Genomic DNA, 24,459 nt, shown 5'->3' with positions numbered 1-24,459 from the left:
AAGAAGGTTCTGGGTTCAAATCCAGGTTGTTCTGGGCCTTTCTGTGTGGAGTTTGCATGTTCTCCCTGTGTTTGTGTGGGTTTCCTCTGGGTGCTCCGGCTTCTTTCCGCCATAAAGACATGCATGCTTGGCAACTAGGACTATGGTTGAAAATTAGCTGACTCGTTAACATTGGCGCATTTACAGAAATGTTGATTAATGTGCATTATCCTAATCAAATAAACTTACAAACTTAAACTTCTTGTTTCTAGACAGAAACTGGTATCTTTACAGACACACACCAAGGACGGGGCCTCCGTGTGGTGCAATTTCCTCTTCCATTGTTGCAACCTTCAAACAATGCACCTCTATGCCATAAAAGCCTAAACTATTTTTATGACTTAAGCTTAACTTTCTCCACATACACACATTTTGTTAATAAAATATTTCTACATTGGCAGTCGCTGTAATTTCGTCGTTCAACTGCAACGGCCCCTGCAAGGAAAGTCACCTCACGGTGCTCTGTACCCAGATTACAGTCACCTTTTGTCGGCTACATTTTTTTTTTTTTTTTACTTTAATGTACGTTTGGTTTTTGTGCATATAACAAAACATATTTTGTTAAATCTTGGCTCTTGGCTCTTACAACGAAAACAGTCATAATAAAGGAAACAATAACAAAACAGTTATGGCCACAGTCACCTTTTCTCGGCTAAACTTAACGGTAAAGACCGCTGAACTTAACTGTCATGTGACCGGCCAGCAGTCACTGTAATTTCGTCGCTCAACTGCAACGGACTTTGAAAGGACCGTCACCTCATGGTGCTCCGTACCCGGCCCACAGTCCCTTTTTCTCGGCTAAATGTAACTGTAAAGACAGCTGAACTTAACTGTCACGTGACCGGCCGGGGGTCGCCTAATTCTGCAGGATATCATACAAATTGGTGTGCTTAAGCTTTCATACGAACCCCCGTTCATGAGAATGTGTTGGCAGGGTTGTTGGCCTGAATCCCTGCATCAAGTAGGAAAAAGATCCCTTACAGTCATTTAACTACTGTCGATGTGTCTCTGAGCAAAGCACCAAACCCCCAATGGCTCCAACACTAACAGATTGTTCCTGCTCAGAGGAGACCTGTCTTAAAAAAACGATTTAAAGTGGCCGCGTTGGCTCAGTGGGTAGTGCAGCCGCACATATACCTAGAGGTTTATGCCTCAACGCAGAGGTCCAGGGTTCCGAATCCAACCTGTGATGATTTCCTGCATGTCTTCTCCCCTTTCTCACCTAGCTGTCCTGTCGATTAAAGGCGGAAAAGTCCAAAAAAATAATCTAAAAAAACCAAAAACGATTTAAAGCCTTTCCGTTTTTACAACATAAAATCATCTGCTAGCCAATAAATAAATCTCAGACATGTAAAGGCAAGTCAGGCGAGTTTTAGAGCAGTCTACTAAGAACTCCATCGTATTAAAAAGTACAGAAACGGAAAAACCGCCAGCTGTATAATTCAGCGGCAGGAGTGCTGAGTCAGACTCGTTTCTGCTCCACATCACCGCCCGACCGTCTGCAGATCACTCCATATGCTCACCTAATGAGGCTTAGAGACCGGGAACACCTACACACCTACACACACACACACACACACACATTAAAAGCCAAAACAGATATTCGTAGCAATCAATCTCCACGTAGATAATCAAAACACTTGCTGAGTTGTTCTGAAATGATCATGACAGTCTGTTCAGATAACTTGCAGGAAGTCGGCATCTTTAGTTTTTACATGCAGGCTGTAGGAATGGAAGGTTTGGTGAGATTTTAAACTGGTGGAAAGATACACGGCCAGGCAGTGAACTGTGAGAAAATGACTTCAGGGCAAAGGAAGTCCCCGAGGTGTTTGTATATTTGTAATGAAGTTGGTGTGTTCAGGATGAGGTTTGGGCTTGTATTATTGTAAGCTAGAAAGAGTAACTGAAAGAGAAAACTTGCAAGCATTCTTCTTACAAGACCATTCACTTTGGAAAAACTTGAACGCTGAGGATCAGCACCTCTAAATCTGAGGCCATGGTTCTCAGCAGGAAACCGATGGAGTGCCTTCTCCAGGTAGGGAATGAGTCCTTACCCCAAGTGAAGGAGTTCAAATACTTTGGGGTCTTGTTCGCGAGTGAGGGGACGATGGAGCGGGAGATTGGTCGGAGAATCGGCGCAGCGGGGGCGGTATTACATTCAATTTATCGCACCGTTGTGACGAAAAGAGAGCTGAGCCAGAAGGCAAAGCCAGTGTTGTGTGTGTGTGCACCCTGATGGACATCTATGCGTCCCGATGGACGTCCATGCGTCCTGATGCGTCCCAGAACAAGGATGGGACAGGAAAATACTTTAACAATGCAGAACATGGTAGTTGTTTTGGTGACGCCAATGCTCTGTACTTTGCCCATTTTACGACGAGCGGGACAAAATGTTGCGTGACCGTCCATCGTTTTGCCCAATGGATGGAGATGTGTTGGATTCTGCTGACACAGATATCTCCAGCTGTACCGACATAACCGCTAACGGGACTGGCGAGATTGCAACAAATCCTCCAAACCAGTCGATATCGTTTGTTTATTCTGACCCTCTAATACGATCCACAAGAGAGTTTTCCGTCCTCGCATCGAAACCAGAGAACCAGAGAACCAGAGAACCAGAGAACGTAAAGGTCACGGTTTTTTTTTAAAACGTTGTGAAACGGGCGCAGTTTGGTTAGGTTTAGGCAACAAAACTACTTAAATAAGTTAGAAAAAGACGGTTGTTTGGGATCAGATCAGACGTTTCTTCACTTCCTGAAGGTTATACGCACGTGACGCAGAACGTGACGTAGCTCCGTTTGTTCTGTAAAGTTAAAAGAAGCCCTCTCTGTTTCCTTTTATTTTCAAACGGGACATGAACCCCGGTCTCCTGGGTGAAAGTCCTGTGTTTGTTTGACCCATCCACCCCCCCCCCCAACATTTCTTCTGGACCATCTGTACTACACTATAAGAGAACAGGCTATCCCACTTTGACCTTTTAATGGAAACTAGTCTATCCCACTTGGGCCCTCCAGTGGAAACCAGAATATTCCTCTTTGGCCTCGTAGTTCAAACCAGACTAATGAGTGCTGTTGAAGGCTAATTAAGCTCCACGGCTGTAATTTCACACACACACACACACACACACACACACACACACACACACACACACACACACACACACACACACCTTCAGGGCAAAGTTGACAAACAAGCCAACATGGTTTCATCTTTAATTTCCTCTCAAGTCTCTTTTTCCCCTCATCCTTTCTTTCTTCTCTCCTCCTGCCTCCCTCTATCTACACATACGCATTTATTTCCACCATCCCTCTTTCAGAACCTCTCTCTCATCTCATGAGACCGACGCCTCCATTCTTTTATATCTCCACCACTCCATCTCTTCAAAACATCCTTTGTGTTTCTGCTAGTATGTAAGCTGAATGAAACAAAGACCTACCTACATATCTATCTACCTACCTACCTACCTACCTACCTACCTACCTATCTATCTATCTATCTATCTATCTATCTACCTACCTACCTACCTACCTACCTACCTACCTACCTACCTACCTACCTATCTATCTACCTACCTACCTACCTACCTACCTACCTACCTACCTACCTACCTACCTATCTACCTACCTACCTACCTACCTACCTACCTACCTACCTATCTATCTATCTATCTATCTATCTATCTATCTATCTATCTATCTACCTACCTACCTACCTATCTACCTACCTATCTACCTACCTACCTATCTATCTATCTATCTATCTATCTATCTATCTACCTACCTACCTACCTACCTACCTATCTACCTACCTATCTACCTACCTACCTACCTATCTATCTATCTATCTATCTATCTATCTATCTATCTATCTATCTACCTACCTACCTACCTACCTACCTATCTACCTACCTATCTACCTACCTACCTACCTACCTATCTATCTATCTATCTATCTATCTATCTATCTATCTATCTATCTATCTATCTATCTACCTACCTACCTACCTACCTACCTATCTATCTATCTATCTATCTATCTATCTATCTATCTATCTATCTATCTATCTACCTACCTACCTACCTACCTACCTATCTACCTACCTATCTACCTACCTACCTACCTATCTATCTATCTATCTATCTATCTATCTATCTATCTATCTATCTATCTATCTATCTATCTATCTATCTATCTATCTATCTACCTACCTACCTACCTACCTATCTATCTACCTATCTATCTAAGCAGATAAAGACAAAACAACAGATAGAAACACTCAGACACACACCCAAAAAATCCAAACATACACAGTCCAATGTCGTCTGGATGTCAGCAGACAGAGATGTCTAGAGAGAGTCCTCTGCCTCTGGTGATAGCAGTGTGTGTGTGTGTGTGTGTGTGTGTGTGTGTGTGTGTGTGTGTATGTGTGTGTGTGTGTGTGCGTGCGTGTGTGCGTGCATGTGTGTGTGTAAACAGCGATAGAGAAAAAAACTAACAGAAGATGGAGATCGACGTGAAAAAAACAACGGACAGGAGGCAAGACAGAGGAAGAAATGAGACAGAAAAAGTGCCAGACAGCGGCATAAAAACAGAGCTATAGAGACACTGACGGCCAGAGAGAGAGGCATCGATGGAGTGAGAAAGAGGGGGTAATGAGAGAGCGAGAGACAGATAGAGAGAGAGAGAGAGAGAGTTTGCCTGAGGACAGAGTGACCAGCCTTGGCATGCCTGGCTAAGGCTGGGGCTGATGGGTAATAAATAACCAGGCAGAGGGAACGAGATGGATACACCCGAGGACAGACGGACAGATAGGGATACACAGATGGATGTAATGGGAATAGCGAAAGGTTTTCCATATGGTACTAGAGAATGTGTTAGCGACAGGTTTATATTATGGATACAAAATTGGAAATGTTTTTTGCCAGTAGGGGGTTTAAATGGTGTTGCAGTAAATGGTGAAATGCATTCTCATGAACGGGTTCGTATGATATCCTACGAAATAATGCCGACCGTTCTTTTAATGTTTAAAGTTAACAGTTAAGAAATATGTGTATTAACAGTAGTATTATATTTGAACAGAAACTGTCCATAGAATGTGATTCATATATATATATATATATATAAATATATAGTTGTATTTTTGTTATTTACATTTCAAATTGCATAATTTGTGCTCCGACAACTTTTGTCAGCCACGGAAGTTGGTTTCCACGTTGTCACTTTTTTTCCAAAGTTTGACGCTTTTTCCGACATTTTTTGAATGGAGCAGGACGTGGATGTGCACGCACACACACACACACACACACACACTCACACACACACACACGCACACACACACACACACACACACACACACACACACACACACACACACACAGGGATTTCAGGAGGATTATCAAAGTGAAATCATCTCTGTTATTTTAGCTCTGCACTGAGCGGGCAGCTGTGAATGACTCGGATGGACGGACGCACGCACGCACCAGTTTACGGCCTCTTGCCTGTTTCTGGCGTACGGTCAGCTCTGTGCGTTGCTATGGAGACAAACCAGGGCTGCGGTAGAGATGCACGGCCAAAAGTAAAGGAGAAACACAGCTACTTTTAAACATTATCAAAGACTTTGATCTTGAGCCAACCTTTTCAAGAAGCTGGTTGAAGGAATGAAAGAGGGAGGCTGTGTTCGCACGGTCCAACATGTCAGCCGCCGCTCGAAAACGTTGAAAAAAATCATATTTTTCCACAGCTGCATGTAAACGGGAATATTCCCTTTCATTAGCCATGTAAAGAGTTTAGTCGGAATATCGTCTTTTTGGGAATAAGGGCAAATATGGGAATAAGCATGAATGTAAACGTAGTCGATGCATACACATGGACTGTCAAACATCACAGACATTTAAAGCTATAGATTTTGCAATATCCTGTGATTTTATTTGTACATTGTACATAGTTTTTACAGAAATGTTAATAATACTTCATGCACATTTACTAAAACAATCAACGGGTTCAAAAATGTCAACCCTAAATGCACCGTTTTCTTTGAATCTCTGAGTGTACATTCACAACATATGGCCTTTGTTTGCCTCTTCATGCTAAGCTACATGGGTGAGTGAGTAATAGAGTGAGTGAGTAAGTGTGTGTGTGTGTGTGTGTGTGTGTGCTGTATCAGGCTCTCAGCACAACCTGTCACATTCATTTCCCGCTCACCCATCCCAGGGGCGTGCGTTGTGCCCGTGCGCCGGCATCACAGACTGTATAAAAATGGGGCGGCATGCGGCAGCTGTTGGCCAATCGGGACGCAGTTTAGAGCCCCCGTTGGCAGCAAGCGGCTCTGCGATTGGTTGAGGCGAGCGGGCTATAAGCGGAGGAGTTTATCTGGGATTAACTTCGATATCTAATCAATGTTGACTGCTGGAATAACAGAGATGGGAGGAGGGGAGAAGGAAAGAAAGAAAGAAAGGACGAAAGAAAATGGCAAAAGGAGAAGGAAGTGAGGGGAAAAGAGAAGTAAAGGATGCAAGGAGGAGAAAATGGGGTTAAATTTGTGTAAAAGAGTGATGGAGAAATGTGTGAGTGACAGAGAGAGAATAAGTCAGCCCTGGAGGGAAATAAAAAAGCATGAAAACTGTGCTTTACACGGGAGAGATGGAGCAGAAAGTGTGAAAAGAAGGGAGCTAGGGGCAAAAACAGAAGGAGAGCAGGAGAAGAGGAAGATGGAGAAGGGATGGGAGGAAAGGAAAGGAAAAGCTGAGGAAAAAGGGGAGATGGAGAGGAGCGAGAGGGAAAAAAAAGGGGAGTTGGCGGAGGGATCGGAAGAAGGAAATGGGAAGGAAGAGGAAATAAAAGAAAGAAGATATGGAGTTAGAGGCAGGAAGGGAAAGAGAGAGATGAAAGAAACAAGAGGACAAAGATGGTGGAGTTCTTCATTGTCTCTCGAGGAGAGATTTGATTTGCAGTTGGAGTCACAAAAAACATCAAAACAACAACATTATAAAGGCACGAAGCAACTAATGCCGACCAAACACTAGAAGAATGTGAATAGACTGAAGTCTTGTCAGAAAACTGTCATGATATGTAAAGACTGGGGATCTTGCAGGGTCACACATTGCAAGACTACAACTAGATTCCTTTTGAAAGATTTAACAAAGCTAGCTAGCTACCGCTAGCATTAGCTGGTAACTTAAAGGTTACTACAGTTTTTCTCAACCTGGACCCTATTTTCCTATGATTTTGTGTCTAAGTGACTGATGGGAACAGCAGTCTTTGACATTGGTCCAGTATTAAGCCAGATCGCTACAATCCTATTTCTGTTTTTAGTTCTTGTTTCCCGTCACCTGCGTCCTCTGATAACATCTGACAGTAGATTGATGTTTTCACAGCGCTGTGCCGGCTCCAAAAAAACTAAAGAAATCCCACTCTCCGTGTGGCCTGTGACTCACACAATCCTACACCGTGTGTGCGCAGCAGGTGTAGCCGGTTAAACCAGTGGTTCTCAAGCTTTTTTCAATAATGTTCCCCCTTTGAACAGTGTTTTTAAGCTATGTACTCCCTAACCAGCGGCAATAACTTTTGGTAGGAAAAAAAAAAAGTCTCTATAAAGAGGAACAATACAGCGATGTCAGAGATAGATTTACTAAACTACAGCCTCGGACCTGGTAAACATTTAGATGATGATGGAGACAAAAATAAAAAAAAAATTAAAAAAAACCTTGAAAAAGACGGTAGAAAGAAGGAAGGAAGGCAAGAATAGGTCGACAATAGTAAAACAAACTTTGAAAAAAAACACAGTAGAAAGAAGGAAGGCAACACTAGGGCGACAAAAGGGACAGAAAATTCAAATAAGCGTCAAACTTTGAAAAAAATTACAAAAACTGAAGAAAAAAAACACTAGAAAGAAGTAAGGAAGAAAGGCAAGAATAAGTCAAAACAAACGACAAAAACTTTGAAAGAAGCGACAAACTTGGAGGAAAAAAAGACAGTAGAAGTAACTACAGCCTTGGAACTGAAATACATTTAGCAAAAAATGTCACATACCCCCTGCAGTCCTCCAGAGTTCCCCTAGGGGAACACGTACCCCCTGCAGTCCTCCAGAGTACCCCTAGGGGAACACGTACCCCCTGCAGTCCTCCAGAGTACCCCTAGGGGAACACGTACCCCCTGCAGTCCTCCAGAGTACCCCTAGGGGGACACGTACCCCCTGCAGTCCTCCAGAGTTCCCCTAGGGGAACACGTACCCCCTGCAGTCCTCCAGAGTACCCCTAGGGGAACACGTACCCCCTGCAGTCCTCCAGAGTACCCCTAGGGGGACACGTACCCCCTGCAGTCCTCCAGAGTACCCCTAGGGGAACACGTACCCCCTGCAGTCCTCCAGAGTACCCCTAGGGGGACATGTACCCCCTGCAGTCCTCCAGAGTACCCCTAGGGGAACACGTACCCCCCTGCAGTCCTCCAGAGTACCCCTAGGGGAACACGTACCCCCCTGCAGTCCTCCAGAGTACCCCTAGGGGAACACGTACCCCCTGCAGTCCTCCAGAGTACCCCTAGGGGAACACGTACCCCCCTGCAGTCCTCCAGAGTTCCCCTAGGGGAACACGTACCCCCTGCAGTCCTCCAGAGTTCCCCTAGGGGAACACGTACCCCCTGCAGTCCTCCAGAGTACCCCTAGGGGAACACGTACCCCCTGCAGTCCTCCAGAGTACCCCGAGGGGAACACGTACCCCGTGCAGTCCTCCAGAGTACCCCTAGGGGAACACGTACCCCCTGCAGTCCTCCAGAGTTCCCCTAGGGGAACACGTACCCCCTGCAGTCCTCCAGAGTACCCCTAGGGGAACACGTACCCCCTGCAGTCCTCCAGAGTACCCCGAGGGGAACACGTACCCCCTGCAGTCCTCCAGCGTACCCCTAGGGGGACACGCACCCCCATTTGAGAAACACTGGGTTAAAAGATACATTACGTGGCACATCTCCCGCAACGGTCTGCATACGTTACGCATTCAAATGTAGCCAAAGCATAACGAGAAAGTAGGCTACTGACAGAAGGTATTTTATTTTATGCAATTTTATGCATTTCATGAAATTGCGGGAACTTGCAAAAACTGCGGTTTCATCGTGGCTTCATCGCGGGGTTTGCAGCTTTTCGATGATGTTCACGTCGTGTAATTACGTCAATTCATAACGTTCCCATGGCAACAGGGGAAAACGGCTGCTCTTGTGTGAAGTAAACGCAACATTTTTCAACTTTCTGCTAAGATATGTGTGACTTTTTTGCAACGAAAATGCGGGGATTATGAAATTATGCAAGCCCCGCATATTTTGCGCGGAAATCAGCAATTTATGCGGCGAAAGTGTGGCGTATTTGAAAAAAATGCGGCCCCCGCATATGCAGACTTTGGCTGATTATGCATTGAATTATGCGATCGCATAATCACGTTTTTCTGGAGGGACTGTAAAAGAGTTTGGTGTGGAGAGAGAGGAGGATGCATTAGAGGAAGATAAGGAGGAGGAGAGATAAAAGAGTAGTAGGAGAGAAAGACAAGATGAGGAGGAAGGAAGTGAAGCATGAAGTAAAAGTATATGAGGGGTAAAAACAGGGAGATGAAGTTGGGCGGGAGGGCAAGGTGGCTGCAGGAGAGGAAAAGTAGAAAAGGACTGAGGAGAGACATGAAAAGAAGAGAGAGAGAGAGAGACGCATGGAAGGAAGAGAAGAGGAGGCATGAGAGCAAGAAGTGGACGGACGAACGGAGAGCTGCAGAGGAAGGGGACATAGAGAAGGGGAAGATGAGGAGAAAATGGGAGGCGGAGGAGAGGAAGAAAGGAGAAATGTGAGTCAACAAAAAGGTGGAGGAAAAGGAAAAGTAGGAACAGGAGATGGAGGAGAAATAGGAACAGTATGAGGAAGGGAAGAGAAAGAGAAATGGAAAAGGACGACAGGTGGAAGAACGAAAAGGCAGAGGAAGTGAGAGTTTGGAGAGGAGGAAGCAGAAAGAGGGAATGATGAGAGGAAGGAAGAGGAGAAACAAGAAAGATGAGGGGGAAGGAAAGAGGAGGGGCAGGTCTCCTTTCAGTGGCTGCGCCCTGATGCATGTCAGCGTCCTCCACCCCCAAACATCCCACAATCCCCCATTCATGGGAAATAAAGGGCGTGTGTGTGTGTGTGTGTGTGTGATGAGTCATACTTTTGTTTTGTGGCAGTCTTTAGTTCCAGTGAACGGACACACACACACACACACACACACACACACACACACACACACACACACACAGAGGTTATAGCAGTGGAATGAAATGAAGAATGAAAAGTTGGAGACTGAAACGGCTGCAAGAGAAAAGGAGATGTTAATTTGGTGAATTCTTCTGATATTTACAGTAATTAAACCTTTTTGTAATTAATTAAATTCAAGCTGGATGTATACGTGACGAAAGAAGTTAAAGGCAGTTTCGCTATAAAATCCAACGGTGAAGGTTTTGTTTTCAGCATTGGATTTTACTTTACTAGCACCACACAACGCTTTCTCATGAACGGGTTTGTACGTTATGCTACGAAAAAGTATCCACAACAATTTGTGTGATATCATACGGACTTTGGGTGACTGCCGGCCGGTCAAATGACAGTTGAGTTTAGCTGAGAAAAGGTGACTGTGAGCCGGCTACAGAGCACCCCGAGGGGACGGTTGTTTCAAAGGCCATTACAGTTGAGTTTAGCCGACAACAGGTGAGCGTCATGCGGCGACAACAGTTAAGTTTATACACCAAAACGACTGAGACTTAGCCTGACAAGCCAGACCCACATCCAGATGTTGGATCTGGGAACTCACCATTGGCAGGGCTTAATCCGAGGGGCGGGATCAACGGTTGTCTTTCAAATTCCCTCTGCACGCAATAGGATAGCGCTACAACCAATCAGAGCAACGCTAGTTGATAGATTCAACTTTTGCCGTATCCTGTCGGCAAAACTCTGAACACATCTTCCTTTTTTAAGAATGACTTCAGTGCCGTTCTTTGTTCTTTCCTCAAAGAAAAGCTGAACTCCAAGTCTTCCAGAGTCGCGGCCAAAGCCGACTCCAAAGACCGCTGTTCACCAGCAGCAGCGGCCATCTTCTTTGTTTTCAAGTAGCAGGGAATTCACGCAGAACCGTCGCAACTCTGCCGTCATTATGTTAAGCCCCGCCCACCGACTCTATACACGATGTGATTGGCCTGACCAGAATTTGGTTTTTCCAGCTCGCAAGCCAACGGAGAGTTGCTAGACGACCCTGGCTGCAAATTACATTTGCTGCCGCTAGGGTGCGTCTGGATTTCTAGGCTGAGACTGTCCACCCCCGAAAAACGCTCCCAGACGTTGTTTGTTCAAGCAGCAATTGCGACCTACATTTACTTTTAGATTGGTGGTGCCCTCCAGTGGCCGTAGTAATTGTGACGGGAGCAAAGCAGGAAGTAAAAGTAGGTTGAAAATATTACGCTGGGTTTCCACAGGCAGCATTTATAAACTGCATCTCAAGCGGTTTGTGTCACCACAACATAATGCCGACAGTGTTCACGTTTTACAGACAATGAGTTGCTGGTGTTGATATACGTTTTCTATCAGTTGATATCTGGCCTAACACAACTGTTTGGTATGTTTTCTACTCCAGTCACACACTTTGCTGCTTAAAAAGTTGCGTTTAGTTTAGTATAAATGACGTTATATTACTAGCAACAAGCTAGTTGTCATTGCTACAATGCTAACGTTAGTACAATGCTACTACTACTAAAACAAATATATATAAAAAAGCCACCAGGAGTACCAACTGCCTGGACAACCTTTTGCCAAGCTAGCTGTTAGCATCCCTGTAGTCATACAGAGACGCATCATAAATTAGGCTATTGGAAAATCACGATCTTTTAGTTTGCACGTATAGCATGTGTGTATACACGACAGAATATATTGGAGACAGGTTCGCGAGTCTGCCCTCTCATTGGCTACCGCCACGGAGTCAACTTTGGGAGAGCGGTGAACATCGGGGCACTTTCACCGCCGTCAGCAGATTTCGCTCGTACCGCTGTTCTCATAGGGAATGAATTGAATCGCTCCGCTCTGCCGTTATTTCAGCTGCCTGTGGAAACCCAGCGTTAGGGGTGGTGGATGGGTCAAACAAAAAGACCTTTACCTGGGAGAGCGGGGTTCGAGTCCTGTTTGAAACTAAAGTTTGAAGCCCATGATGTGTTATTTTGTTCAGCCACTTTATACGCTGAACTGTACTTTATTTCAATGAAACTTGTTGAAATGAAGTGAATTAAAGGAGGGAGAGGTAATGACAGAGAGGGAAAGAGGGAGAGGATAAAGTATTATGCTGACACATCCTGTCTAACGAGAGAGAGAGAGAGAGAGAGAGATGGAGAGTTTTGAGCATCTTGCAGTGCAATCATCTCTCTCCCTCTCGGTCTTTTTAGTCCATTTGTGTAACTGCTCTCTCCATGCCATATTAATCTGTGTAATTAGGTTGCTGTCTAGTTTTACCTCCTTTCCTCTCATCTTTTCTCTCCTCCTCTGTCTCCCTCTACTTTCATTCAGCCATCCTCTCTCCACCTTTCACTACCTTGTCTTTATTAATCTCGGTCTCTATTTTTCTGTCTGTAAATCTCTCAAGCCCCATTCACACACAGAACCTGGGATGATTTGAATTATTCATGATAGAAAGAAACAAGTCCCTTTCACACATGCACTGCAACTCTGAACTTCTCTAACATTACACGGAGGAGCTTTATGTGAGAACGCAAATGTCCAAATCAGTTGGACCGAGCAAGTGGGCACGTTGAGGACGTTTCTATCATAAAGTTGCAGACTGATCTCATGAAGTGGCGTATGTATGACACGCCAATTCGTATGCCAATATTGGCGTGTTATCAAGACGCATACTCGCTTTTTGGCCTCCATTGACTTACATTACCTTGCGATTGCATGTGAATTTACATTGTAGCGAGTAGCATGAAAGGCCGAAAATCTGCGTAGGGAGGTTGGTCGGGGTAGAGGATGGGTCAAACCGATCTCGAGTACTACAACACTGCCAAACGGAGTATTTCTAGGAAGTGAGAATGTGTCAAACACTGACAATTCCCTGTTGTGTGCAACGTTTGTCAAAGGTAAACTTCAGACTATATTCTCTGGACATTGTCCGGAGTTCACATGAGTGAACGGGTTTAAGGAGCTTGTAGGAGCTTTTTGGGTTTGTCAGTTGCAGACTTGTACTCCCTGCTGGAAAAAAATGGCGTGTTTTCAATGATTGATTCCTGGAGAAAAGTTTTGGGTTTTCCTATTCACTTCAATACAATCAGAGTTTTCTTTGAGGTAGTTCAGCTTGTTCTCATGAACCATTCGCACATATAGCTACGAAAAGTAAAAGGACTGTAATTTGTGTTTTCCATTATATATAAGGGGACCGGTGTTTTAACCCAAACCACAATCTTTTTTTTCTAAGTTTTGGTGTCTAAACTTAACTGTCGACGACGTCACCTTTTGTCGGCTAAACTCCACTGCAACAGCCTCCGAAACAACCATCACCTCACGGTGCTCTGTACCCGGCTCACAGTCACCTTTTCTGGGACAAATTTTACTGTAAAGACCGCTAAACTTGGGCGCCTGGATAGCTCAGTTGGTAGAGCAGGCGCCCATATATAGAGGTTTACTCCTCGACGCAGCGGGCCAGGGTTCGACTCCGACCTGCGGCTCTTTGCTGCATGTCATTCCCTCTCTCTCTCCCCTTTCATGTCTTCAGCTGTCCTATCAAAATAAAGGCCTAAAATGCCCAAAAAAATAACCATTAAAAGAAGAACGCTAAACTTAACTGTCACGTGACCGGCCGATGGTCGCTGTAATTTCATAAGATACAAAATGTTGTGCATAAGCTTTGAGAATGCGTTGGCTAGTTGGGTACCAGACAAGAAGGTTAATCTTCAGTGTCTGTATGAAACAGTCACACGGGGCTGTTGTGTCCTTCAACCAGGAATGCTGCAGTTTTTTTTCCCCTCACTGGAGCAATGAAGATCTCCAGAATTTTAAAGTATAGATCCTGATCTAATTCTAATCTGGCAAATGAACTCATCAGTGATCTTGCACAGAAAATCAGCTGTATTTGCACGTTGTAAACTGCTGTAACATTTAAGATCCACAATGAATAGGGGAATAAGTCCTTTACACTATCTCTCTACATTGACAGTTTGTCTGAACGTCTTTTTCTCTCTCCATCTCTATCTCTCTGTGTTGCTGAATCACAGTAGAGCTGCTGGCGCTGACATGACAGCCAGTCTGATAACACTCAGACACTCGTCCTGCTAGCTGCACAGCCTGTGTGTGTGTGTGTGTGTTCATATCTGTGCTGACTCGCCCTGTCTGCTGTCCTTTTACTTTGGGTCACATCCCCATACAGCCTGTAAACCCCGGCAGGAGGACAAATCTAACAATTTCAGATTTCAGAACATAACAATTTAGTTTGTTTCTCAAATGATAAATTAAAATAAAGGCCTCTATTCCTGCAGCATACAGCACTGATACCTAAAAAAGCTGTTGTGTAGTGTCAGTCCTGGCCTGTTTTAAGGGACCATAGTCGGTTCTAGTCCTGGGGTTTGAAAGACAGATTGTGGCTTCAGGTCCAGTTAACTGTCTGAACCACTTGTTTCCCAGAGGACACAAATGTGAACAGCAAAAAAATGAAAAAAATACTGAAACTGTGACTGTTGGAAGGCCTACGTCACAGATTATTAAATTGCATCCACATTTCCTTCACTTGCTTCCCTTGGGAAGAGATGCAAGGAAATAATGCGAGGAAACAAGAAAATGTGTTTTTAGAGGGATGAGAAGTCCTTTCCTCCAAAGCGTCACATGAATTCGTCAGCTGTATGGGTGGAGTTAGCAACGGTTTTCAGCTGCACGGCTTCCTGGGAAGGCTGCTCTCTGTATCCTCGCTCATAGCTCCTAAGAGATCCCTCCTCCATCCTCACTTATAGCTCCTAAGAGATCCCTCCTCCATCCTCACTCATAGCTCCTAAGAGATCCCTCCTCCATCCTCACTCATAGCTCCTAAGAGATCCCTCCTCCATCCTCACTCATAGCTCCTAAGAAATCCCTCCTCCATCCTCACTCATAGCTCCTAAGAGATCCCTCCTCCATCCTCACTCATAGCTCCTAAGAGATCCCTCCTCCATCCTCGCTCATAGCTCCTAAGAAATCCCTCCTCCATCCTCACTCATAGCTCCTAAGAAAACCCTCCTCCATCCTCGCTTATAGCTCCTAAGAGATTCCTCCTCCATCCTCGCTCATAGCTCCTAAGAGATCCCTCCTCCATCCTCGCTCATAGCTCCTAAGAAATCCCTCCTCCATCCTCACTCATAGCTCCTAAGAGATCCCTCCTCCATCCTCACTCATAGTTCCTCCGAGATCCCTCCTCCATCCTCGCTCATAGCTCCTAAGATATCCCTCCTCCATCCTCGCTCATAGCTCCTAAGATATCCCTCCTCCATCCTCGCTCATAGCTCCTAAGAGATTCCTCCTCCATCCTCGCTCATAGCTCCTAAGATATCCCTCCTCCATCCTCGCTCATAGCTCCTAAGAGATTCCTCCTCCATCCTCGCTCATAGCTCCTAAGATATCCCTCCTCCATCCTCGCTCATAGCTCCTATGATATCCCTCCTCCATCCTCACTCATAGCTCCTCAGAGATCCCTCCTCCATCCTCGCTCATAGCTCCTAAGAGATCCCTCCTCCATCCTCGCTCATAGCTCCTAAGAAATCCCTCCTCCATCCTCACTCATAGCTCCTAAGAAAACCCTCCTCCATCCTCGCTTATAGCTCTTAAGAGATTCCTCCTCCATCCTCGCTCATAGCTCCTAAGAGATCCCTCCTCCATCCTCGCTCATAGCTCCTAAGATATCCCTCCTCCATCCTCGCTCATAGCTCCTAAGAGATTCCTCCTCCATCCTCGCTCATAGCTCCTAAGAGATTCCTCCTCCATCCTCGCTCATAGCTCCTAAGAGATTCCTCCTCCATCCTCGCTCATAGCTCCTAAGATATCCCTCCTCCATCCTCGCTCATAGCTCCTAAGAGATTCCTCCTCCATCCTCGCTCATAGCTCCTAAGATATCCCTCCTCCATCCTCGCTCACAGCTCCTATGATATCCCTCCTCCATCCTCACTCATAGCTCCTCAGAGATCCCTCCTCCATCCTCGCTCATAGCTCCTAAGAGATCCCTCCTCCTTCCACAATCCTAACTACTCGGGGCAGGAATAAAAGCTTTGAGATGGCCTTCATGAAGAAAGGCCTGAACAACTTCCGGTTCAACAGTGGAGGTATGAAATAAGAGATCCAGTGTGTCGATTCTGATCTCATGAATCCTTTTTTGGATGTGTGTGAATAAATGCTTTCATTTTTGTACAAGAATAAAAGGAAAAAAAACACTCAAATGTCTCCCAAACATCACCAGTGATTGCATGTTTATCTGCAGAAAAGGAGAAGATATCCACTTTCCCTTCCAGCAGCTTTTTAAAACCAATCTTGCTTCCCTCGCACAGTGATTGACCGGGTTTGTAAAGGTGAGAAAGTGTGCAGGATTTTAATTCTCTCTCTAGCTCTCGGTGAACAGGTCACGGTCGTTTCAGCGGCCGTTGCAGTTAAGTTTAGTGACGACAGTTACATTTAGGCACCAAAACGACTAGTTAAGATTAGAAAAAAAAGAATGCGGTTTGGGGTTAAAACAGCAGCCGCGGTACGATTCCCCGGACACCAACACCTGTTTCCTAGGTGAAAGTCCTTGGTTTTCCTGGGACACAAACTCTACTCCCTGGCTTGAAAGCCCTATGTTTTACGGACAAGCGCGCTCTTATACAGCAGCAGTCAATGTGGAGTATACTGTAATATATACGTGTAATACATATGACTTACAGTGCTTTACATTTTGCTATATCTACGAAAGGTTCATGAGAACAGCCTGATCCAACGTGTTGCTAACACTGTACAACAATGAGCACAACACGGAGCGACAACACGGTGACAAACACACAGTGACACGAACACTATTCACTCTCTCGCTATCTCCTCTGAAAAAGTCTCTCTCTCTCCCTCTCTCTCTCTCTCTCTCTCTCTCTCTAATCCCATTATGCGTAGCAATGACCTGTCAGTGTCAATCAGTGTTGTTTTAATGCCAACCTCCCGCCACAGGCTTGCCTCTGGACTCTCGGGCCAATGGGAATCCTCTCAGCTGATTAGCCGGTAGTAAGCTCGTTAGGGGAGCCCCGCCCACTCCAGGAGGGGTAGGGGAGGTACACACAGGGAGGGGTGGAGGGCAGCTGGACGCAGGGATACACAGAGAAGAACAGAAGGATTTCCAGGTGATGATTCACACCTTCTGGCGGCCGTGTTGGCCGTCCTGATTGGGCCACGCCTGAAAATCCATCTGAAGGCAAGCGCATAACTCTGGGTTCAACATTGGGCGGGGGGGAGGTTTTAAATCTCGTCTTTTGAGCAAATTTGAAATTTTGAGCAATCTCAATCACTTAATTTACTGCATTTTGGTGAATTTCTCTGCAACAATTTGTGCCTTTTCTGCATCCAATTATGGTGCAAATGCCTTTTTTATGTAAAGAAAATTGACAATAGGTATTTGGGGGGGGGGTTACAACTGTAAATTACGCCTATGTCTGAAGGGACCTGATCATTTCTTCACTGATCTATCCCACTGATTTCACGTTAACTGACTCGTAGGGACGACTAAGGCTAAAGACACGATAGTTTAGTGTGTGGAGTGAGCTCCAGGCTCACCTGTACCATTCGTACATATAGCTATAAAAACATCTGTGCAGGGAGGTAGGGGGGGAGTGTTTGGATCCTAAAACACAGGGCTTTCAAGACGGAGAGAGGAGTTCATGTCACGGAAGAAGTTAAGAAGAAAACACAAGACTTTCACCCAGGAAACGGGTGTTCTTACTTAAGAGGACTGGTGTTTTTACCCAAACCACAGTCTTTTTCTCCAAACTGGGTCCGTGCCGACCGTTATCTACTGTAGCTAACACACTTGACTGTGGAGAAGTAGCTCATATAACCACTTCAAAACATCTGAACTGTCCCTTTAACAAGGCAGATCCTTTACTTCAGTAAAAGTAGTAATACGGCACTGAAAAATACTGTTACAATTAAAAGCCCTGCATTGGAAATGTTACTTAGTATCATCAGGAAAATGAACTTAAAAGTTGTAAAAGTAAAAGTACAAATCCTCCCTTTTTAGAAACTGGAAACGATCAAGACAGTTGTGTGCTTAATGGTCTAATCATGTCAGCTGGACTTGTAGGCCGTTATATTGTTGGCTAGTTTAATTTATAATAAAACATCAGATTTTATAAACTACATGTGTTTTGTGTGCAGAAATCTTAAAGTGTAAAGTAACTAGTAAATAAAGCTGTAACAGATGAATGTAGTGGAGTAAAAAGTACAATATTTATCTCTGAAATGTAGCGGAGTAGAAGTAGAAAGTGGCATGAAAAGAAAAGACAAGTAAAGTACAAGTACCTCAACATTTGCACTTAAGTACAGTACTGGACTTAAGTACTTAGGCCTGGTTACATTCCACTGCTGCTCATCATACTCTCTCAACCGCACTTCAATAAGATTTAAACTATCCCTTTAACACCTGTCTTGTCAGTGACCCAACGCAGGAAGCTTAGCCGAAGCAAATTACCCATAAAGCAGGTTGCTTCTAACCTCTCCACTTTCTTGACCTTTGACCTCTCTCAGGAAGAAGATGACTTAACCAGCTGTCACGGCTTTCACAGATCACACCGCTTTCTGCTCCAGAGAAATACACAGTGACTGCGTTTATAAGATAAGATATACTTTGTCCCCGAAGGGAAATTGGTTTTGGACTTTGTCCGTTCCGCAGCTTTACAAAGACAACACAAAATACAGAAAAAAGCATCTCTCAACACATGCTCTCATATACATTAGACAGGTACCTATATACACTCACCTAAAAGATTATTAGGAACACCTGTTAAATGTATCGTTAATGCAATTATCTAATCAACCAATCACATGGCAGCTGCTTCTATGCATTTAGGGATGTGGTCCAGGTCAAGACAATCTCCTGAACTCCAAACTGAATGTCAGAATGGGAAAGAAAGGTGATCTAATGGCGCTTACCCACTGCTAGTACCAGCTCTGCTCGGACGCGTTGCCCCGTCCTCATTTTTCCATTGCAGATTTAGTACCGCCTCATGTGTGAGGCGAGCATGGCTGGTCATCATCAGTCGCAACTTTACAATAGCCATCCAGATAATATTTATAGATGGTTTACAAAGTATTTTTTTAACTACTTAACAAGGTATTATAGTCATCTGTTGCAACTTTATAATAACCATCCAGACACTGTTTATAGACGGTTTACAAACCAACTAGTAACCCTTAACAAAGTGTTGGGAATATCTGGTCCATCTATCTATGTAATGTTTATAGATGTTTTAAAAATGGCTTCTTAAAGGTTTACAAACATTTTTTAATCATTACCAGATACCTAATATAGTATATGAGGGATATAATGTGTGTAACAATAAACTGTTAATTTACAGCACTACTAATAATGAGTAAACATTATTAATTATAATTTCATTGTTTGTTAACAGTAAAATGGCTGTTTGCTTACAGTTAAATGGCAATTAACTAAAGATTAATTAACTATCAATTTACCATCTATTAATGATGGTTATTATAAAGTGTTACCATTCACAATCTGCTCAGTTACTGGGATTTTCACGCACAACCATTTCTAGGGTTTACAAAGAATGGTCTGAAAAAGGAAAAACATCCAGTATGCAGCAGTCCTGGGGGGCGAAAATGCCTTGTTGATGCTAGAGGTCAGAGGAGAATGGGCCGACTGATTCCAGCTGATAGAAGATCAACTTTGACTCAAATAATCACTTGTTACAACCGAGGTATGCAGCAAAGCATTTGTGAAGCCACAACACGCACAACCACGAAAATGAGGCTACAATTTGCACCAGCTCACCAAAATTGGACAGTTGAAGACTGGAAAAATGTTGCCTGGTCTGATGAGTCTCGATTTCTGTTGAGACATTCAGATGGTAGAGTCAGAATTTGGCGTAAACAGAATGAGAACATGGATCCATCATGCCTTGTTACCACTGGGCAGGCTGCTGCTGGTGGTGGTGGTGTAACGGTGTGGGGGATGCTATCCTATCAATATGGGCCAACATTTCTACAGAATGCTTCCAGCACCTTGTTGAATCAATGCCACAAAGAATTAAGGCAGTTCTAAAGGCGAAAGGGGGTCAATCATGGTATTACAGTTTTTCACGATCGCTATGACACTTTTTTCAATACTTTTAACAACTTTCCTAAACTCTTAACACAGTTAGCACAACATCCGTCTGTGTAGGCTATACAATTAACACATTTCTTGTTGCTTTGACACAAAATGCATACAGTTACCACAAATTTAAAATGCTTGAACTTCTGTTACACACAAGCTCCACCAAAACCAAAACAATGGATCTTTACTGACAAATTTACAAATGCTTTCACACTGTATGTCAGAACAGATAACATCATGTTCTAAACCTAACGTATAGGCTAAAGTCAAAGTGAACAGCTGTTCATATTGTAAATTGAAACACAAATATATCCCCTGCATTTTATACATGCATTTATTGAGAAACAGCTGATTGAAGCTATGCAAATAGATCAATCACAGCTGATTCCCTTCTAGGAAACACACTCAGGTGATGAGGTTCTTTCAATCGCATGATCATATGGTAGTACAGTAAAAGAGGACCTATTTGAACAATATACTGTAGATGAACACAGAAAATAAGAAAAATGCCTTCACAAGGGAGAGGAAGAGGAGTACACAGGACAATTCTGTCTCTGTCTCTTTTTTTTTTCATAAACCGTACATTCTATACAGCTACTCTGAGATGGGTTATTCATTTTTTGTATTGAATCTCTGCAGCAAAAGAAAGAAATCGGTGGCTGGGTTGGATCAGTGGGTAGAGCAGGCGCACATATACTTGCAGGTTTATACCTCAACGCAGAGGTCCAGGGTTCAAATCTGACTTGTGATGATTTACTGCATGTCTTCCCTCTCTCTCTCTCTCCCCTTTCTCAACCAGCTGTCCTGTCAAATAAAGGCAGAAAACCCCAACAAATAATCTTTAAAAAAATTTACTAAACCCAACCAAACAAAAATGTAGAGAGGCTTCAACAGAAACTGCAGTACAAAACACAATATATGATCAATACAATCACTTTTGTCTGTTGTATAAGGGCAGACCTGACTGAAACATAAAATAATGCAGTTTCTGTAATTCCATGGGATGTTAGTGTTTTGTATGACATTGTGTAGTGATTGACTAAATGTTCCTGTTGGGAGAGAACATGTGTTACTGTTTTCGAAGAATTATTTGATTTTGAGACATGATTGCATTGTTTTGGTAAACACAACACACAGTGTATTGTGTTAGTGAATTATTGTATTTTGAAAATTAGTGTTGGAGTTTAGTTTACAATGTGTGATTTTGAGCATGAAATTTAATGTTTTGCCAATTGTGTGTTGTAGGTGTGTTGGTGCGTTAAGAGTTTAGGAAAGTTGTTAAAAGTATTGAAAAAATTGTCATAGCGATCGTGAAAAACTGTAGTATGGTGTTCCTAATAATCCTTTAGGTGAGTGTAGTAAGCACATTAACTCCTTCTTTCAGTGGCAGTTTTTAATTGAACAACCCTGTCGGCTGCATTCTCCGCAATAAGTGTAGCACAGCCCTTGCACAATGAGATATTGCACAACTAACATATTGCCCAACCCCAATAGCCTACTATTCACAAATGACACATTTCTGCATAACCTATGCAGTACACAATGACATATTGAACACTCCAACAGCTCATGTATTGCACTGCTAACATATTGCATAACCCCAATAACCTACTTATTGCACGATGACATTGTCAGCCAGCCTACATGTTAGTATTGATAAGTTTATAATGTTTACATGCACACCAATACTAAACAATATTCAGAATGTGATACAGGTCACGTAAACAGCATACTGCGGTTGGATATTCGGAATAAGGCCTTTTTCCGAATATAGGTAAAAGTAAAGGTACTTTATTGTCACATGTCGCGAAATTCATTCTCTGCCTTTAACCCATACCTCAAGGGAGCAGTGGGCAGCCAATCACAGCGCCCCGGGACCAAATCCAGATCTGAGCCAGTGCCTCGATCAAAGGCACGTATGGAGAACCTGATCTACATGTTTTGATGTTTTTGAATATAGCATTTTCCGATTAAGACGTGGGATATGCCAGTATTATTCTGGTTTTAGACGCATTCTTTGGACATGTATACAGCCGCATTCACAATATCCATCTCATTTTTTGTGTTTTTTCCACAGTTTACGCCCAGTTAACGGCCTCTTGCCTGGTCACGGTTTACTAGTCTCGCTTTGCCAGACTTTTCTCCACCGCGGCACTGTGGAGGAGGGTCTGGCTGTCCAAGACGATTGTGATTGGTTTAAAGAAATGCAATAAACCAGAGTACATTTTTCTCCCATCCCGGAATGCTGTGTGGACTAGCCAGACAGTCTGGCAATATGAGACCATTTTGGTGCCTAAACTTAACTGTCGTCGCAGCGTGATGCTCACTTTTTCTCGACTAAACTCAACTACCAACTGCCACTAAAAGCACCGACAGCTCACAGAGCTCTGTACCCGGCATCATGTGACCAGCCAGCAGTTGCCTAATTTTGTAAGATATACAAATGGGTGTGTGTACATGTTGGTACGGTATCAGACGAACCAGTGAATGAGAATGCGTTGAAAAAAAGATTGTGGTTCACCTAGGAAACGTGTGTTCGTTACACAGGAGTACTACTTAAGGGGGTCGGTGTTCTAATCCAAATCATGTTCTTTTTTCTAAAAACGTATTCATGAGAATGCGTTGCGTTGAGAACTGCAGTTGCATGCCTTCAATTCCTGAAGAGTGAACACCGACAGATAGGCAGAAGGATTAAATTAGATCTTGTGAACTAAAGATCACAAGTAACCTGCTTACTGCCTACAGTACTTCCACAGGGAAGCGAAACGAGCACCACTTCCTTGTACAACTACTGCCATATAGTGTCCTTAAGCAAGTTGAATAACCCTGGATGACTTTAGTTTGGCAGAAGAAGGCGGTTGTTGTTGTTCTGGACGGTATAAACACACATAAGTCTGTTAGCTTGCCAGCAGTCAGCTGTACACATCAGACTAAAGGCTACTGCAACACTGCCACCGGTTATTAGGCAGCAGGGCAGATTTAGAGGCCAAACCAGGGCAATACACTGAGCCTGGACACTGACTGAACTGAAACAAAATATCTCTGGTTGTTTCCGTTCCACGACATTTTGCATGTCATGTTTGGGGTGTGGGATGAAGAGAGGGATCATTTTAGTAATTTTAAAATGATTTAATATATTGTAACGGACTGTGTTAATTCTCCAGGTTAATGTCTTCATGTTAATGTTAAAATGTTAAGAGTATCACGGTTTATATACAGTAGTTGGGACCAGATTAGAGATGTTGAGTTAAACACTGAGATTTCCGCCTGTCAGTGAAGTAAACGTGAGTTAGATCCTGTGAACCCTGTCTACATGTCATCTTCCTATGAGAGTGAGCCGCGGGAGATTGTACACCTGTAGTTGGCTGAGAGCTAAGGGGGGGTGGCTGTTGTTATGTCCTAGAGGAAGTGAAGGGGGGTGGAAGAGAGAAGCTAGCGGGGTGTGCAAGTAATGTGAGGTAACGTGTATTTCACTGAGGTGTTTCTTTGTTTGGCGTTGGTTACGGCCCACAGTAACCTGTATTCAAGTCAGTAATATAACTGGCTATAACGTCTCACCGGCTGCTTATTGAGGGACGTTACAATATCTTCAGTGTGTATTGGCCAATCAGATTTGTCTTGACGCGATTGCGATTCAGCCTACGCATAGCATGCACGCACACTCACAGCCACACACAACGCAAATGAGTTTCTGCTATATCTATTAGCGCTACTTAGCAATGTCTCAAAAGAGAATTTTGGATTTTTTTTTTAATCACTCAACCCCAAACACTCGAGGACTAGCGAGACGCACCGTCAGCTCAGCTGTACTTCTTCATGAAGGGGCGGGGCGAGTGAGTTTTTAAAAGGAGACAGAGGTAGAGTGGTCAGCAGAATACAGAGCCTGTGTAATATAGTAATATAGTATCTTTAGACTCTACATGGACCGTGGACCATGGACTGTGGACCCCCACCCCAGCACCCCCTGCCAAAAATACCTTCCTGCGCGTCTGGTGGAAGGCCTAGACGTAACGATAATACCGAGTTTCCCCAGAGTTGGGTTATGCCGTGACAGAAGGGTCGCAGTTTGGTTAAGTTTAGA

At 43.8% G+C, this 24,459-nt stretch overlaps 1 long non-coding RNA gene across 1 annotated transcript; it reads left to right on the top strand.

The window, feature by feature from the left end:
• Positions 1-6,513: 6,513 nt before the first annotated feature.
• Positions 6,514-18,213, top strand: LOC118493942. Its single transcript, XR_004895983.1, has 3 exons — positions 6,514-6,523; positions 10,232-10,236; positions 18,138-18,213. It is a non-coding gene; the product is annotated as an uncharacterized LOC118493942 (long non-coding RNA).
• Positions 18,214-24,459: the final 6,246 nt, after the last annotated feature.

This window comes from Sander lucioperca, chromosome 20 (assembly GCF_008315115.2).
Source record: "Sander lucioperca isolate FBNREF2018 chromosome 20, SLUC_FBN_1.2, whole genome shotgun sequence".
NCBI lineage: Eukaryota > Metazoa > Chordata > Actinopteri > Perciformes > Percidae > Sander > Sander lucioperca.
Note: the sequence above shows the minus strand (reverse complement) of the source record. Positions and strands in the feature narration are given on the sequence as shown.